General features: G+C 46.4%; 1 protein-coding gene across 3 annotated transcripts in view; it reads right to left on the reverse strand.

Moving 5' to 3' along the window:
- The window catches only part of WSCD1 (WSC domain containing 1), a 57,613-nt gene extending 42,083 nt beyond the window's left edge, over nucleotides 1-15,530 (reverse strand). For 2 of the 3 annotated variants that reach the window (XM_053275423.1, XM_053275420.1), the window contains exons 1-2: nucleotides 15,266-15,530; nucleotides 12,335-12,421 (exon numbers count right to left, since the gene is read on the reverse strand). The gene's annotated coding sequence lies outside the window, so the exon portion shown is untranslated. Of the gene's footprint in view, nucleotides 1-12,334; nucleotides 12,425-15,265 lie in introns of all 3 variants that reach the window. The other variant, XM_053275421.1, reaches the window with a different exon arrangement.
- Between the last annotated feature and the right edge of the window lie 2,645 nt (nucleotides 15,531-18,175).

Below are 18,175 nucleotides of genomic sequence, written 5' to 3' on the forward strand. Positions count from 1 at the left end.
TATCATTCTATGGTTCCATGCAAACAGGACTTCCGATGGACCTTATTATTACCCATGATAGTTAGGAGCTGATCCTCCTTGTTCAGAGGCAGTCTATCCAAGCATCCCAGATGCTGGAAACAGACAACCGGGGGAGGGCTGTTGCCTTCACATCTGCTTGTGGGCTCCCAGGAAACATCTTTTCAGCCACTGTGGGAAACAGGATGCTGGGACAGATGACTCAACAGGGCTTTCCTTGGGTTCATACCTTTTTTTAGTGACCTACAAGAGAGTCCCTCCAATCAGTGGCCAGTGAAGCAACCAGGTGCTATTTTTCCCCATCGGTGGTACTCGCTCTGTTAATGGCAGCATCGTGTTTCCTTCCTAGAAGGAACGCTTTCCCTTTTATCCCCCCGCCAAACGAGCCACCCTTTTACAGCAGCCGCTCAGATGGAGTGTTTCTGCTGTCAGACAGCAAATGCACTTTAGCAACAATTGGGCAGCCACTAAATACACGGGAGAATAACTGAGACCACTTCCGGGAACCCGGCGAAAATGCACTCATGGAATCCGACATTTTTCTGACCACAATATGGAGTTTGTTCCCATTAGTGTTTGTTGGGGCCGGGAGGGGGGTGAGGAGTGGGAAATGAGCTCAAATAGACACCCCAAGAGAGTCTCTTATTTCACAACCATTAAATTCTCCTCGCCAAGGTAGTGCTGAAGGTTTGTTCTCTATTTGGCATATTGCTAAGGACTTGTAAATGGCTACAGATAGAGCCATTAGGAACATAAGAGCATAGGAAGCTGCCTTCTACTGAGTCAGACCTTTGGTCCATCTAGTTCAGTATTATTTATACAGGCTGGCAGCTGCTCCTCTGAGGTTGCAGGCTGGAGTCTCTCTCAGCCCTATCTTAGAGATGCTGCCAGGGAGGGAACTTGGAACTTTCTGCTCTACCCGGAGTGGCCCCATCACCTTTGGGGGATATCTTAGGGAGCTCACGTGTAGTCTCCCATCCAAATGCAAACCAGGTCAGACCCTGCTTAGCAAAGGGGACAATCCATGCTTGCTACCACAAGACCAGCTCTCCTCTCACAACCTATGGAATTCTCTGCCACAAGATGTGGTGACAGCCAACAACCTGGATGGTTTTAAGAAGGGTTTGGATAAATTCATGGAGGACAAATCTATCAGTGACTACTAGTCTGAAGTCTTTAGGCCAGCTCCTGTCTCAGAGGCACGATGCCTCTAAATACCAATTTCAGGGGAGAGGGCATGCCCTCAGCTCTTTCTGGTAGGATTCTCAGAGGCACCTGGTGGGCCACTGTGTGAAACAGTATGCTGGACTAGATAGGCCTTGGGCCTGATCCAGCAGGGTTGTTTTTATGTTCTTAAGTAGACCCAACAGGGTGGATGATAAACTTGGGAAAGACTACTGTAATTACCTGAATACAAGACTAGGTTTCCCCCAGGTTTGTTGATATTAGAAATGTGGAGGTCACCTTAAATTCAGAGTCCTGTTCCCTTCGAGTAAATAAATGACCTGTATTTAACCTCCACTTTAAAATGGGGATGTCTTAAATTCAGAGTCATCTCGATTCAGAGAAATACGGCATCTGCCAATACGCTAATTATAACTGAAGAGAACCTTTTAGAGAACTGTTCTATCCATTCCATCAAATGCAGTGGGGAATATTCTTTTCCAAATCCACTGGATGGTGTCCAGACCTGGGACAAGCAAGACAGCAGCCTGAGTTAGGAGCTCAAAGCCAGAGCTGGGGAGCCAGCAAGCAAAGGCGACCTGGAAACCGAGGTGACCTGTAGGAGCTCTGAGCTCCAGTGGGTCCTCCCTCACCTGCCCTAGACTCTGAGCTGGCCGCCTTCCAAGGAACACACTTTGTCTCTGGAGTTGGAGTTTGGTTGAGCATCACCTCTGCTCTCAGCATCCCATGGGTGATGGGGGGGGATTCTAAGGATGGGAAAGGGGCTTCACAGGAGGGAATCTGGTCTCAAAAGCTCCCAGGCTCCTCTGAGGAGGCGGTCAGCTGTGGCTGCTCAGGGTCTGTTGGATCTAGAGTACTTCTGCTGGGGTTGGGGCCTCAGGAGAGGAGATCTGGTCTTGCAGTAAAGGTAAAGTGTGCTGTCAAGTCGGTGTTGACACGTTGTGCCCACAGAGCCCTGTGGTTGTCTTTGGTAGAATACAGGAAGGGGTTACCATTGCCTCCGCCCATGCAGTATGAGATGATGCCTTTCAGCATCTTCCTATATCGCTGCTACAGGTCTTTCATACCAGCGGGGATTCAAATCGGCAACCGCTAGCTTGCTAGTCCAGTCATTTCCCCACAGCACCATTAGGTAGCGGTCTTGTTGTAGTGAGCATGAATCATCCCATTTGCATTTGGATTGGAGACTCCATGTGAAAGCTGTAAGAGATTCCCCTTAGGGGATGGGCCACTCTGGGAAGAGCACCTGAATGCTCTCATGCGGAAGGTCCCTCCCTGGCATCTCCAAGATAGGGCCGACTCCTGCCTGCAACCTTGGAGAAGCCGCTGCCAGTTTGGGTGGACAGTGCTGAGCTGGGTGGACCAAGGGTCTGACTCAGTATAAAGCAGTTTCCTATTTTCCCACAGCTAGGTCCTGCAGGGTTTTCTCCAGGTCAGAGTCCAGGTGGCTCCTGACAAATGAAGGTATAGTCAAGGGATTGGGAGGGCTTGGAAGATGGAATTTGGCCATGGGCATATTGCGTTTGGGATGGCAATGAAGCATCTGAGCAGAAATATCAGACAGGACAGAGAGAATAGTTTGTGGTAGAGAGAAAGAAAAAAGTGTGGTTCCAGGGCACAGCAAATCCTCACCCTCTTAGGACACACACATATTAGCAGATTTAGAACCTTGCCATCAAGACTTTGTTACAAGCCAATGTGGGTCGATAACTCAAATGTTCTCACTTGACAGCCACAACTCCCAAGGACATGTTTGGTTTTGGAGACAGCGCCATTAAAACCGTCACTGTGTCACTGCCATTTGGAAAGCCCAAAGAGCGACACAGGGAAGAAGTAAATAGGAACATAGGCAGCTGCAGTGCCTTACCGGGCCAGACCCTTGGTCCATCTTGCCTTCACAGACTGGCAGTGGCTTTTCCAAGGTTACAGGCAGGAATTTCTCCCAGCCTTATCTGGAGTTGCTGCCAGGGAGGGAACTTGGAACCTTTTGCTCTAAGATAACACACCCACTTCAGCCTCCATCGCTGATTACTGGTGTTTCTTTTGTGTTTCTGTGTGTTTTCTTTTTAGATTGTGAGTGCCTTGAGACCAGAACTTGCTAGAACTGTAACCCCTGATATCAAAGTTAAAGCTCTGCATTATGGAATAATTAGTGTTTCGAAACATATATTATTAGCAATTTATTGCCGGGGGGGGCAGAGCGCAGATCTATGGATCCATTTTATAATGCTTTTCTACTTTGTCTGCTCTCTTTGAGGACAAATGCATTCAAGCTAAGAAATAATTTCAAGACCCAACCAAAACAGATTTTGGCTTCCAGCCTGCCTTGTGGATATAGACATTAATTTCCCTGCAACCTTTTCAGGGAAGGAAAAGTCAGGATAAATATAATAACTTGTACAAAAGTCAACCAGAAAAACTGTCCTCATACAGCTGTGTTTGCGGTGGGTTTTTGTTTGTTTTTGACCTGGATTTGGGGGATTTATGTTCAGAATAGAGAAGACTCTATTACAACCATGGTTTTTTTAAAAAAAAATCTCAGGGGAAAAGAGCTGGTCTTGTGGTAGTCAGCATGAATTGTCCACTTTGGTAAGCAGGATCCACCCTGGTTTACGTTTGAATGGGAGACTACCTGTGTGAGCATTGTAAGATATTCCCCTTAAGAGATGGGGTCGCTCTGGGAAGAGCACCTGTCTGCTTGCATGCAGAAAGTCTCAGGTTCCCTAACTGGCATCTCAGGATAGGGCTGAGAGAGATTCCTGCTTGCAGCTTTGGAGAAGCCGCTGCCAGTCTGTGTCGACAATACTGAGATAGATAGACCAAAGGTCTAACTCAGAATATGGCAGCTTCCTCTGTTCCTATCTAGAACAAGAGAGGGGACATTGCTCAGAGGTTGAGCACTTTCAAACATTTCAGCCATGAAAAGAGGGGTCTGCTCCAAACATCTCTATTAGTTTGACCCACACACCCCTTAATTATTACCCAGCATCCTGACTTAGCGAATGGAATGCTGGTCCCTGCTGCTGTGCCTGTGTGATGAGGCAGGGGGCAGGGCTGTGCACCTGTCACTGGAAGCAGGCATGATGGCCACCATCATTCGGGTTCAGGACACCTTTCTGTATGGGGATATGGAGTACATTTGACTGACCGGGGGAATTAGCTCTTCCTCCGGGACTTGCAATGAGGCATTCAGGAAGCACTAGCAGGGTGGAGTGAGCGGGGCTAAACAGAGGGTGGCCCCACTTTGGTGGCAGGAGAATAGTGTTGGGTAGGTAGATTGAGTAACAGTATTCAGCTTGAGGGCCATTTGGGGTGGGGGGAGGGGTCAAGGAACAGCCCTTCAGGAACAGCCCCCGCTCAGCAGGCGGGGGTGGTGGTGGCTCGACTCACTAACTCAGAGCTTTGGCGGATTGGGGTGGGGGTGGGTCGGGCCGCCCCTCTCCTCTGTGAGGTACAAGCCTCGCGGTGAGAGGAGGTCAGGACATGGTGCCTGCCCGAATCAGTGCCCGGCCCTTTACTCTGGTGTGGGATGGCCCTCACTAGGAGGCGGCCTCACAGGGGAGGAGTACCTACACTCTGGTTAGTTAGGTACCTCGTTGCAAGTCTTATTCCAGTGGACATTAATAAAGTGGCCCTATTTTACTCCAAAGCCACCAAATGGCGCTGCAGGGAAATGACCGGACTAGCAAGCCAGAGGTTGCTGGTTCCAATCCCCGCTGGTATGTTTCCCAGACTAGGGGAAACACCTCTATTGGGCAGCAGCGATCTAGGAAGATGCTGAAAGGCATCATCTCATACTGCGCGGGAGGAGATGGCAATGGCCAACCCCTCCTGTATTCTACCAAAGACAACCACAGGGCTCTGTGGGCACCAGGACACCGACTCGACGACACACTTTACCTTTATTTTACTCCAACTGTGTCCTGTCTTCATTGGGGTCTGGGGGTACAACAACAGCATGTGGGAGAGGAGAGGAGTGATTCCTGTTCATTCTCCCCTTCCCTCCACTGCTCTTTGGACCCCCTCCCCACCACCAAATGTGATCTTGAGGTTCTCCCAACCCTGAGGGACAAGGGCAGATTAAGCATTAAGCATCACTGCTGCGAGATATATTTTTCATGGGGCTACAGAGGAAATGGCGGACTGGTGAAAATCACACCAAGTGCAAGTGAGATCGTCCCTTCACGGAAGTGCTAGTCAGGATGCAGCCCATGGCTGAAGGTTCTCCCTGCCCACTCGACAAAGCATTCTGTGTGACCTGCAGTGGGGGCGGAAGGAGCAGCCTGCCCTCGGATGACTTTAATGCTTCTGGGGGAAACAGACTCGAACAGCATAATTATCCTACAATATGTTATCAATGAATGGAATATAAATACCATCCACCATCTGTGGTGTGTGAAATGTCAGGCCGATGCATGGCTTGCTGCCTTAGCATTCATGCGCATGTATTTGCACTCATGTGTGAATGACCTTTTGACAAAATGCAGAGAGAGTCGCAAAATAGTCCCCTAAATGCAGAGAGAGTCACAAAATAGGGGCAGTGCGTCACTCTTAACGCAGGTGAGGTAGCAGAAAATGGGGACAATCAGAGGGTCTGGATTTGCATGCAACAGGTAGGTATGGATTTGCATTCATTTGCACAGATTGCATGTGCAATTTCCAGTTAAAGGAATCTGAGTAGCAAGGCTCAGAAAAACCTCTGTGGGACCCTGGAGAACTTGGTAGTAATCTAGATGAGAGCTTTTTGCAGAGGCCAGAGCCAAAGCATGGACTGACATGACATTACCCCTGCTAACTTGGCAACGGGCACATTTTAAAAGTGGTGGTTCTCTTTATTGAGCAGGGGGAGAGCAACTGGCCCTTTCCATCCCCAGCACAGCATCCCTCCAGTGGCCTGTTGCTGGTGTCGATCTTATGTTTATTTTTTAGATCGTGAGCCCTTTGGGGACGGGGATCCATCTTAATTATGTATTATTTCTCTGGGTAAACCGCCCTGAGCCATTTTTAGAAGGGCGGTGTAGAAAGCAAATAAATAAATAAATAAATAAATTGCTTAAAGTGTTGCAGAGGAATTTGTTGCAGTTGTTGAAACAACTGTAACAACTCTTTCAGGGGACAATGAAACTTTCCAAGCCACCTCATGCTGATAGTCACAAAAACGGGTGTTTGTTCCAAGGATAAAGCAGGTGGTTCGTGGAGATAAGAAATATTCTGAAACCTCACATTGGAATGGCCAGGAGAAGCCACTGAGGCTCCTACTGTTGCCCTGGAACCCGACAAGAATCACTAGACTTTAGATGGAGAGAGTGGAAGAAGGTAGGGGTTTTTTTGTTTTTGGTTTTTTTTTAAGGCATATGCCTTTTCTCTGGAATTAGGAAAGGCATGTGGCTTTTCCTCCACTGCTTTTCAACAAAAGTTCTCAAAGCAATTTCCATAGAAATATAAATAATAAATAAGATGGACCCCTGTCCCCAAAGGACTCACAGTCTAAAAAGAAAAAAGAAACACAAGGTAGAAACCAGCCACAGTCACTGGAGGGATGCTGTGCTGGGGATGGATAGGGCCAGTTCCTCTCCCCCTGCAAAATACAAGAGAATTGCCACGGTTTAAAAGGTGATTGAACTCTTTGCTCAGTTCACAGAAGTAAAGTAAAGTTGTGCCGTCAAGTCGGTGACTCCTGGTGACCCCAGAGCCCTGTGATTGTCTTTGGTAGAATACAAGAGGGATTTCCTATTGCCATCTCCCACGCAGTTAGGGATATCTCATAATTCCTATTTTTAAAAGGTGCCAGGTAGTTGGAACATTGTCCCTAATTCCAGAGAAAATTTGCACTTGATCATAGGAGTCAGACTGAGTCAGACCCTTGCTCCAAGTGGTCCAGTTTTGTTTTCACGGACTGTCAGCAGCTCTCCAAAGCTTCAGGCCAGGGAACCTTGCACCTTCTGCATACAAAGACTGTGTCCCACCACTGGAGAGCAAAAGAATTGGCATCTTTATCAGTATGTCACATGCCGGCCGCAGAACCATTCCAATAAGCTCAGGTAGATTATTGCGGCTCAGAGCTGTTGCTTTCTGGCTGCTGTGCATCTCTGCTCAGTGCTGCCTCTCTGCTCTTCCTCCTTCCAGTCATCAGTCATGGAATGTGTTGTGCACACTGTGGCTGCGGGCACAGGACCAGTAAGAAGTTGAACTCCTACAAATGCTGCTCTGCCAGGCATGCTGCCCTCACTAAGCCTCTGAGCAAGCTGATACCTCGCTCTTTTCCTATTGCCTTGATAACACCATTGTTTAGTCATCATTTACCAAAAGAAGAGAGAGAGAGAGAGAGAGAGAGAGAGAGAGAGAGAGAGAGAGAGAGAGAGAGAGAGAGAGAACGTGCGCGCATTGGTTTGAAAGCTACTAATATGTTACGTTATCTACGAGGCCAGTTTAAGCTGTGTTCTCATGATGATGGGAAGCGTGATTAAAGAGTTCTCGATCTCAGATAAATGTTTTTTTGACCACAGCAGTTTGACCACGAGTGCCCGGAAATCCTGCCCAGAAATCACAAGGCTTCGGCAATTGTGGTTAACACTGCCTTAGCCGATGACAGACCATTAATCCTCCTTGCCTGGCGGGATATGCTCTGGCCTGCAGCGACTCTTCAAGCAGATCTGACTCTCAGGAAGAGCTGACCCTGACCCTCATTCACACCCAGGTGCTTAGTTAGCGGAGAGGGGCTTCATGTGTGCCATTCTCCCCAGTGGCCCCTTGTGGTTGCCAGCCATGTCCCCTGTGGGTGACGTCGCATGCAAGAGATGTGGCCAGCGCGGTCCTCATAAACTCATTTCCCAGCTGGTTTCGTAGTCAGCTGGGTGTTTTCTTCATTCTCTCCAGTGTTCCCTCTAATTTTTTTTCCTGCTGTGCACAGAATCAATTTTCTGCTGAACAGAAGTATCAAGGCAGTGTGTGTGCACACATGCATTCAGAATGGGGCTTTCCTCGTTCAACCTGAGAGGGTTTTTAAATGATATGAGTGGACATTTTAAAAAGTGTGTGCGCATGCCTTAGAGGGGATGCCGTTTCTCTCCCTCACTTGGAGCAAAGGAGAGAACACCCAAATGACATCTAAGCCAGCCAGGAATGAGGCCAGCCTGAGCTCGGGGGTGCGGTGTTTGGGGTTAATCCATTCCTTGATCCAGGCCAGCTTTTAAATGGGGCTTTAGTTACTTGCATCCCAGTCCCTGGTTTAGCCATTCCTTGATCCAGGCCAGCTTTTGAATGGGGCTCTAGTTACTTGCATTCTAGTCCTGGAGTAGAGGCAGGGCTAACAAACAGCCAGCAGCAAGAGCCCTGAAAGAGCAGTCTCTACTTGCCTCTGTACAGAATATTTATTTCATTAAACTGTTAATATTCCTGATTCTACTCCACTGCCTTGTCCATGCATACCGTAATTCTTTCCTCTGGCTTCTACACACGTCTGTGGTGTTTTTGGTTAATCCATTCCTTGATCCAGGCCAGCTTTTGAATGGGGCTTTAGTTACTTGTATTCCAGTCCTGGAGTAGAGGCGGGGCTAACAAACAGCCAGCAGCAAGAGCCCTAAAAAAAGCAGTCTGCTCTTGCCTCTCTGGACATCATATCTACTGCATTAAACTGTGAATATTCCTGATTCCACTCCACTGCCTTGTCCTTGCAGATCACCACTCTCTCCCTTGGATTCTTCTTCTGCATGATGCAGATGCTCTTTCTAGAGCGGCTCCATCCCCTACGGGGGATATCTTCCAGTGCTCTAACATGTAGTCTCCCATTCAAATGGAAACCAGGGTGGATCCTGCTTAGCAAAAGGGATAGTTCATGCTTGCTACCCCAAGACCAGCTCTCCTGTTCAGTGAACCCCTGTTAACTGAGCAAAGAGACAACTTTTCATGTGGTGATTCTCTTCTATTTAGCAGGAGGAGAGCAACTGGCCCTATCCAACCCCGGTACAGCATCCCTCCAGTGGCTGTTGCTGGTGTTTATCTATGTTTTTTTTTTTAGATTGTGAGCCCTTTGGGAGTTATTTATGGATTATTTATTTTCCTATGTAAATCACTTTGAGAATTTTGTTGGAAGAGCGGCATATAAATATTATTACTATATCTTGTTTACACAGTCAGACAGGTGTTACTGACTGGTTTGTTTTATCCAGACATTGAGTCCTTCCCAAGGACCTGGGATGGCTGAATTTTATTATCAATATTGTTGTGGTTATTATTATAGATATTGTCGCAGAATATAGGCTGTTCTCCAGTAAAGATGCTTTTTGTAATTGGCTGATGGGGATTTATGTGGCCCCTATGGTGCTGAGGTGCTCTTCAAGGTGTTTTGGAATTGCACCCAGGGCGCCAATGACCACTGGGATTATTTGGGTCTTCTTCTGCCACAACCTTTCAAATTCAATTTGTAGATCTTTGTATTTTGTAAATTGAAATTGAAAGGCTGTGGCAGAAGAAGACCAAAATTATTATTATCATTATCATGAGCCAGCGTGGTGTAGTGGCTAGAGTGCTGGACTAGGACCGGGGAGACCCAAGTTCAAATCCCCATTCAGCCATGAGACTAGCTGGGCTAACCTACTTCACAGGGTTGTTGTGAAAGAGAAACTCAAGTATGTAGTACACCGCTCTGGGCTCCTTGGAGGAAGAGCGGGATATAAATGTAAAATAAATTAATTAATTAATAAATCATTCACTCTGTGTATCTAGCATAGATACATAGTGGAGATGAGCCAGCATAGCGTAGTGGTTAGAGTGCTGGACTAGGACCGGGGAGGCCCAAGTTCAAATCTCCCCATTCAGCCATGAGACTTGCTGGGTGACTCTGGGCCAGTCACTTCGCTCTCAGCCTAACCTACCTCACAGGGTTGTTGTGAGGAGAAACTTAACTATATACACGGGGCTCCTTGGAGGAAGAGCAGGATATTAATGCTGTAATAATAACAATAATAATAATAATAAGTAGTAGTAGTAGTAGTAGTAGTAGCAGCAGCAGCAGCAGCAGTATAGTGCCTTTGTGCCATGCACCCATGACACAGAGCTGCTCTAGAGACATGATGCAGCCCACCCCCCCCATTTGATCTCTCAGGCCCTGGGGAGGGAACCTACTCCTGAAGAACAGCTACTCTAGTCATTCATATGGTGGGGAAGGGGGCTGAACACGGCACCCCCTAGAGGCAAAAATGGGGTCCAACTAATGATTTACCAAAAACTAGGGACTGCCCATGGTAAATAGGGGCTGCTGGAGTCTATGCTTTACCACCGCCTTTCTTCATCAGGGGGGATGCCGAGGACTGAGCTTTAGCCACCCCTTTAGTCTCCTTTTTCTCTCAGATGCGGTCTTGACCCCTTCATCCCATCTTAGTAGCACAGCTGGAATCCGCTAACAACATAAGAAGAGCCTTGCTGGATCCTGATCCAGCACCCTGTCTGTCTCCCACAGGGAAGCCACCCAACCCGGAGATGGGCATGTCCCATGGCCTGCCACTGCTCCCCTGCAACTGATATCCAGAAGTATCCCTGCCTCTGAACCTGTGGACTACTAGCCATTGATAGACTTGTGTGAGCCTGCTTAAACCGGAAGTAAACCGCCCTGAGCCTTTTTTGGGAAGGGCAGTATATAAATCGAATGAATACATAAATAATAAATAGATAAAGCCATCCAGGCTGGTGAGCACCACCACATCCCTGTGGCAGAGAATTCCATAGATGAGTGATATGCTGTGTGAAAGAGTCCTTCCTTTTGTCAGTCCTCAATTTCCTGGCAATCAGTGTAGAGTGCTGTGAGAGAGGGAGAAAAATTTCTCCCTCTCCACTTTCTCTACACCACACACCAATTTATAAACCTCCATTTCTAAACCCCTTAGTCACCTTTTTCCTAAACCAAAAGGCCCCAAATAGCCTTAACATGTGGGGCTTTTAGGGTTTTTTTGGTGGGGGGGAGTTGCCTAAGAGGTCACTTGCATGTTTTAAATAGGAGGGGCATGAAAAGATGGCGGCTACAATGCTACATGAGGCTGGTGAAGGGCTGGAAAGGTGTCAGAGGGCAACCAGGCCTTCTACATTTGCAGTGTGATCAAAGCAGCAACCTAGGAAGCAGAGAAGCAACAGCAGTGACCTGGGAAACCCCAAGGCAGAAGGAAAGAAGTGTGGTAGTAAGAAAGACCTGTCCCCTTTGTAAGCAGGGTCTGCCCTGGTTTGTTTGATTGATTGATTGATGGATTGATTGATATACCACCCTTCCAAAAATGGCTCAGGGCAGTTTACATCAAATCAAAAACAATTAAAATCAGTTAACAATCGAAACCAAAACTAAATTACGCAATTAAAATCATTTAAACATTAAACTCATTAATATTAAAATCATTTAAAGCCAACATTAAAAATATAAAACCATAAATCTAATTAAAAGCCTGGGTGAATAAATGTGTCTTCAGTGCCTTTTTAAAGGTTGCTAGAGAAGGGGAGACTCTTATTTCAACAGGGAGCACATTGCAAAGTCCAGGAATTTGAAGGCCCATTCCCGAAGGCCCATTCCCCAATAGCCGCCAAACGGGTTGGCGGCAACCACAGTCAAACCTCTCCAGATGATCTTAACAGGCAGTGGGGTTCATGGCGAAGAAGACCTTCATGGCAAAAACGACCCAGGGCCTAAGCTGTTTAGGGCTTTAGGTAATAACCAGCACCTTGTATTTTGTCCGGAAACGTATTGGCAGCCAGTGCAATTCCTTCAAGACAGGAGTAATATGGTATCGCTTAGATGACCCAGAGACCAACCTGGCTGCCGCAGAATGAACTGTAGTTTCCGTACTATGTACAAAGGCAGCCCCACATAGAGCGCATTACAGTAATCCAGCCTAGAGGGTACCAGCATATGTACCACCGTTTTGAGGTCGTTCATCTCAAGAAATGGACGTAGCTGGCGTATCAGCCGAAGCTGATAAAAAAGCATCTCTGGCAACCGCCTCAACCTGGGACACCAGGGAGAGGTTTGGATCCAGAAGCACCCCAAGACTGCGTACTTGTTCCTTCCGGGGGAGCATGACCCCATCCAGAACCAGCAGATCAAAATCGTTTCCTGAGTTCCAACCCCACATAAAAAGTACCTTCGTCTTACCTGGATTCAGCCTCAGTTTGCTATCCCTCATCCGGCCCATTACTACCTCCAGGCAGGCATTTAGGGATGTTATGCCTTCTGCTGATGCTGCTGACATGGAAAAATAGATTTGGGTGTCATCAGCACATTGTTAACAACCTGCACCAAATCTCCTGATGATTTCTCCCAGCAGTTTCATGTAGATGTTAAACAACATTGGTGACAATATGGAACCCTGAAGGACACCATGAGAAAACTCAGATTTGGAAGAACAAGAGTCCCCAAGGGACATCATCTGGAATCTGCCTGTGAGGTAGGAGAGGAACCACTGTAAAGCAGTGCCTCCCACCCGCAATACCCTCAGACCCTCCAGAAGGATACTATGGTCAATAGTATTGAAAGCTGCCAAGAGATCCAAAAGCACCAAGAGTCACACTTCCTATGTCAATTCCCAATGGAGATCATCCATCAGGCCAACCAAGGCAGTCACCGACCCATAGCTCATCCGAAAGCCAGTTTGAAATGGGTCTAGATAATTAGTTTCCTCCAAGACCGCCTGGAGCTGGGAGGCCACCAACTTCTTAATCATCAGTTGCATCTGTGAGCCCTGGAAGATTGCATCTGTGAACAGTGGTTGCATCTGTGAGCACTGGAAGATATTCCCCTTAGGGGATGGAGCCTCTCTGGGAAGAGCACCTGCCTGCTTGCATGCAGAAGGTTCCAAGTTCCCTCCCTGGCAGCATCTCCAAGATGGGGCTGAGAGAGATTCCTGCCTGCCACCTTGGAGAAGCCGCTGCCAGTCTGTGAAGACAATACTGAGTAGATGGACAGATGGTCTGACTCAGTATATGGCAGCTTCCTATGTCCCTGTGTCTCTGGGTGTGTACAGATTGTATGGGGGACTGGAGGCCATGACCAGCTGCAGCTAAGGAGGCCCAACTTTCAGGATTGGCCTGGCATCACAGGGAGCCAGCATTTATCTCCTGGTGATTGTTGAATGCAATCCTGAAAATTCTAATGGCTCGGTCTGGGGGGAGGATAGGAAATTATAGGCGGGAAACAAATCTCCAGGAATAGCTTCCGTCAGCCTCAGCAATATTCATTCATTCATTCATTCATTCAAAATATTTATAACCCGCCCCTCCAGTACACTACTGCTCGAGGCAGCTCACCCCAATAAAAATAGTCTATTTTCCAATATTTATTACTATTTTTTATTTAACATATGTTTATACCGCCCAAAACTCACTTCTCTGGGTGGAAAAGACTTGGAAAAAGAATAGACTTGAGTCTCTTAGATCAATAGTCTATCTTAGAAAAAAGATAGACTTGGAAAAGAATATCCACCAATGCATTTAATAGAATGGATAGAAGAATTCTCTGAAATATTATCTTCAGTTATACTTAGTGCATTGGCACATACTCTTTTCCAAGTCTAGACAGCAACCTTAGTCACACAGAGGAAGGAAACAGGGCAAAAAGACTGTCTCCCACCCCCACCTGAACATATGAAGCTGCTGGCTACTGAGTCAGACTATTGGTCCATCTAGCTCAGTATTGTTTACTCTGACTGGCAGCAGCTCTCTGTTTTCCAGCCCTGCTATCTAATATCTTTGCAACTGGAGATAGAGACCGAACCTGGGACCTTCTGCAGCTAGCATCCCTCCTTACACCTGAATCTCCATGGCTGGGAGGCCAATATGATGGAGGAGGTCTTTGGCTACGATGAACCAGAATTGTCTATCAACTATCAACTGGTGTAAAGCTGAGGTTAACTTCTCTTTGGCTTTCATGCAAGAGCCAAGCAAAGTGAAATCGCAAAGATTGGTGTAGAGACAGAAATACAATTCTCAGAAACACTTTCAAGATCACCATGATCACTGTTAACCAGGGGAAATATGAGTAAAGAGAGGGAAGCTAATGTTTTGCGTGGAAGAAGGTTGATGATTTTAAAAGATCTTTCCTTCCTTCCTTCCTAGTGGAATGAAGTGAGATGGAATGATATACTTTTCTAGGTCAGTTAGAAAAATACCAAATTATCTGATAAAATGAACTCACACTGGTATGAAATAAAGAGAATCATTTACATATGAGTGGAGGGTGTACCTTAGCAAATATATACATGGCACAAGAAAATTTGTCTTCATTTTTTTTTTTTAAAGTGTGGAGAAGATAAAGACATTCTAAAACTTACAGACGGAGGTGGGGCTCCCACTCGCAAAGCTCATGTTGATTTCCAAGACCAACAACTCAAGTTGCTTTGTCTTTTTGCACCACTGATTCCCCCCCACACACACACACATTTTCTAATGCTACAGACAAAAAGAAGTCCCCCAAGAAAGAAGTCTCCCAGCCAACGAAAAGCTAGTCTGTATCTCAGCAGTCCTCTACCGCTCAGGGACATCTTCCTTCAGCAATAAACAGTATCATTCAAAATGTATATTTCAGGAGGCCGTACTGTTAAGGGCTTGGAAAATTCCAAAGGACCACAATGGCAACCAAGCAAAAATAGAATAGAGGCTATTTATAAAGTGTCTGTATCCGTCTTTGTGGGAGGCTGCTGAAAAGCAGTACTAGACTCTGCTGTTTCGAGAACACAGATAATCTCTCTCTCTCTCTCTCTCTCTCTCTCTCTCTCTCACACACACACACACACACAAATATACACCCCTCCTTTCCAGATAAGCCTAGTCCATGGCATTTTAGGAAAGATGTCTCAACCTGCAGCTCCAGTCTTCAACACAACCAAGCAAAACCCCACATGCTAGAGAGCTGGTGTGGATCTGTTTTCCTGAACCTAACAGATGCCTCCTTCTCAAATGCATCCAAGTGATAATGGCTAAGGTACTGTGGCAGAAGGGACAGGAAAGTTGCTTGTTTCTGACTCAGTCAGTGACAGATGGGTTGCGAGTGCTTTGCTTGATGTCAATAAGAAGCAAAAGAAACACTCACCTTGCTTTAAAAAGAAAGAAAGAAAAGAATCAGGAGTCCAATTCCAGGGAGACAAAGTCTTTGGCAATCCGGTGAAATATTACCCCAAACTGTAATGCATCTTTAGAAAGCAGATCAATCCGTCTCTCCATGCCCTTCTCTGCTAATCCTTCTTCTGCCACCCAGATTTCAGTACACAGAAGCTGTAATCCTCCTGCATCAGCCCCCCCCCAGCTCTGTTAGTCTCTAAGCTCGCCACTTGAATACCTCCAGCTGTTTATATCAGTAACTAACCAAACTGAGAGAGAGAGAAGGAAAGAAAAGGGGGCAGACTCCTCCGCACATGCTCAGTGCGCACCAGCCTTTGCCACTGCACAAATCGGAGCTCTCCAGGGTCCTAAGTGACTCACTTGGCCACTGATCGGCAAAACAGCACAGGATATAAAATACCCCTGTTGATTTGGGTTCCCAGGGAAATAATCAGTGTGTTGTCCAGCCTTCTTGTAAATGGCAGGAAGTGGAAGATGTACACTGTGGGAAGATACCTGCATTTGCAGCTTGGCTCAGTTTCATAATATATAAAAGGAGGGGGGGTCCCTCTTCTCTCTTCTCCGGAAGCTGCTAATATTTCCTCCTGCTACGACCATGAAGCCTTCGCAATCATTCTGCACCTCTTGATGAATTCCTGCACAGCCATCAAAGGAGGCAGCTGCAGGAGTAACTGCCCCACGCCATTGCTCTGCTGAGTTGGACCATCTTTGTGGATTTCTTCAACGTGGTTTATCCCATGATGATCAGCATGTCGATAAACAGCTTTTAGCCTGCGGAGTATCTGGGTGTCATGAACTTGTTCACTTTGGCAAGTCAGATAGCATCTCAGAGATTCGTTTTACAGATGGAGGATTGAGGATGGAAGATCAGAAGTCGGGAATTTAGATACGGTGCAGAGCGTGGCATGCATGAAACATCCTTGGCTTTCTGTATCTACAGTCTGATTGTTCAGACTGTTGAAGAAAATGCTTAAGCTCAAACACACTCTAATTATACTTTATACCAATTATGAGCCTCATCATTCAAAACAGATTATAGGATGGCTTTTCAAGTTCAGTTTAAAATATTGGTGCGTTCTTGCTGATCTGCCATGTTGGTTCAAGATGGTAGCCACATATAGGCCGGAGACTCCATGTGAGCACTGTAAGAGACTCCTCTCAGAGGATGGGGCTGCTCTGGGAAGAGCATCTGCACGTTTGCAGGCAGAAGGTTCCAATTTCCCTCCCTGACAGCATCTCCTAGAGAGGACTGAGTGAGAGAGACTCCTGCCTGCAATCTTGGAGAAGCCGCTGCCAGCCTGGGTAGACAATACTGAGACATGATGGAAGGAAGGAAGATGGAAAGAGGGCGGGATCTTACCTATCCCTCATTGTGAGCAAAGAGTTCATCTGAAGGATAGCATCACATTTTAAGTGTTTCAAAGCAGAGTGTTTTTCCCCCATGGGGGGTAAAGAATAAGATAACACACAGACAGGCAGTGGTGTTGGAAATGAGGTCATGTATGTTTTCAGGTTTTGATCTTTTTAACATTTCTAGGCTTAGGAAGCTAACATAGGAACATAGGAAGCTACTTTCTACTGAGTCAGACCATTAGTCCATCTAGCTCAGTATTGTCTACCCAGACTGGCAGCAGCTTCTCCAAGGTTACCAGCAGGAGTGTCTCCCAGCCCCTTATGCCAGGGAGGGAACATGGGACCTTCTGAGTGCAAACAGGTAGGTCCTCTTCCCAAAGTGGCACCATCCCCTGAGGGGAATCTCTTCCAGTGCTCACACATGGAGTCTCCCATTCAAGTGTAAATTAAGGTGAACCCTGCTTAGCAAAGAGGACAATCCATGTGTGATATCGCCAGATCTGCTCTCTTCCTCAACAGCATGAATGCCTTGGCTGTTCTAGAAGTCAGCTCTTTTATTATTATCTTTCTTGTTTACACAGTCAGACAGGTGTTATTGACTGGTTTGTTTTATCCAGATATCGCGTCCTTCCCAAGGACCTGGGATGCCAGAATTTTATTGTCAATGTTGTTGCTGTTGTTATAGGTATTGTTGCAGAATATAGGCTGTTCCCAGTAAGGCTGCTTTTTGTAATTGGCTGATGGTGATTTCTGTGGCCCCTATAGGTGTTGAGGTGCTCTTCAAGGTCTTTTGGAACTGCACCCAGGGCGCCAATGACCACTGGGATTATTTTGGTCTTTTTCTGCCACAGCCTTTCAATTTCAATTTGTAGATCTTTGTATTTGGTGATTTTTTTCTATTTCTTTTTCTTCTATTCTGCTATCCCCTGGTATTGCTATATCGATTATTTTGACTTGTTTTTCTTTCTTCTCAACTACAGTTATATCTGGTATATTGTGTGGCAGATGTTTGTCTGTTTGTAGTCGGAAGTCCCATAATATTTTTACATCTTCATTTTCTTCAACTTTTTCAATTTGATGGTCCCACCCATTTTGGGCTACAGGTAGCTTGTATTTTTTGCAGATGTTCCAGTGTATCATCCCTGCTACCTTGTCATGCCTTTGTTTGTAGTCAGTCTGCGCAATCTTTTTACAACAGCTGATTAGGTGGTCCACTATTTCATCTGCTTCTTTAAAATGGCAGCACTTGCTGTTTGTGGATGATTTTTCAACTTTTGCTCTTATTGCATTTGTTCTTAGTGCCTGTTCTTGTGCAGCCAGTATTAAACCCTCTGTTTCTTTCTTCAAGTTGCCATTCTTAAGCCATTGCCAGGTCTTGGTGATGTCTGATTTTCCACTTATATTGTGCAAATATTGACCATGCAGGGGCTTATTTTTCCATTTTTCTGCTCGGCTCTTGACTTGTTCTTTCTTGTAGGCCTGCTTTCTTTCATTGGTGTTGAATAGTTTCGCGTTATTGACCATTTGA

This window comes from Hemicordylus capensis, chromosome 12 (assembly GCF_027244095.1).
Source record: "Hemicordylus capensis ecotype Gifberg chromosome 12, rHemCap1.1.pri, whole genome shotgun sequence".
Taxonomy (NCBI): Eukaryota; Metazoa; Chordata; class Lepidosauria; order Squamata; family Cordylidae; genus Hemicordylus; species Hemicordylus capensis.